At 28.5% G+C, this 657-nt stretch overlaps 1 pseudogene; it reads left to right on the top strand.

The window, feature by feature from the left end:
* The first annotated feature begins 306 nt into the window (after positions 1-306).
* LOC122118486 lies at positions 307-405 on the top strand (annotated as a pseudogene).
* Positions 406-657: the final 252 nt, after the last annotated feature.

Raw genomic sequence — 657 nt, 5'->3', positions numbered from 1 at the left:
CAGAGCTAACTCAGTTGGATAAATAAGTACTTGAAAAAGCCATCCCCTTTGGACCTAGCTTAAAATGCTTCAAAGTATGATTAAATCTAACATGAAAAAGATTTAAAATAGTCATTGACAAAAAATTGCAAATGTGAGCAATCAACTGAACAATATAATTATTTTCCATTATACAGAGAATTTTAGGGAAATAAGATCAGTAGCATTGTTAGGAACATTAAGATTTCCTTGTTACAAATAGGCACCCAAGGATATAATCCTCTATAAATATTGCATCATTAACTATCTAAATTTAGAAGACATTACATGCTTCAGCCGCACATATACCCAAATTACAACAATACAGAGATTAACATGGCAATTGCACATGATGATATGAAAATCTGTGAATTATGTCATATTTTTCATTCTTCAGATGCAAGAAATGAAAACAATTATTAAAAAGTTGATTACAAAATTACAAGTGTAACAATACATGTAATTCATATATATAAGTTAGTTTGACATCAGTGTATTAAATCTTCGCCTTAGGAAGGCCTTTACATAGCATAATCTTTATAAAACTTTTAAAATTCGACAACATTGTCATTTTATTCCAAAGAAATATATTATAAGCACCTAGTAAAAAAGGAATCTTAAACTGTTTCTGTATGGAAT

The sequence above is a fragment of the Dipodomys spectabilis genome, unplaced genomic scaffold (genome assembly GCF_019054845.1).
Source record: "Dipodomys spectabilis isolate Male_0828 unplaced genomic scaffold, ASM1905484v1 ptg000153l, whole genome shotgun sequence".
In the NCBI taxonomy this organism is placed as follows: domain Eukaryota; kingdom Metazoa; phylum Chordata; class Mammalia; order Rodentia; family Heteromyidae; genus Dipodomys; species Dipodomys spectabilis.
The sequence above is the reverse complement of the archived record's forward strand: the minus strand, read 5'-3'. Positions and strand labels throughout refer to the sequence as shown.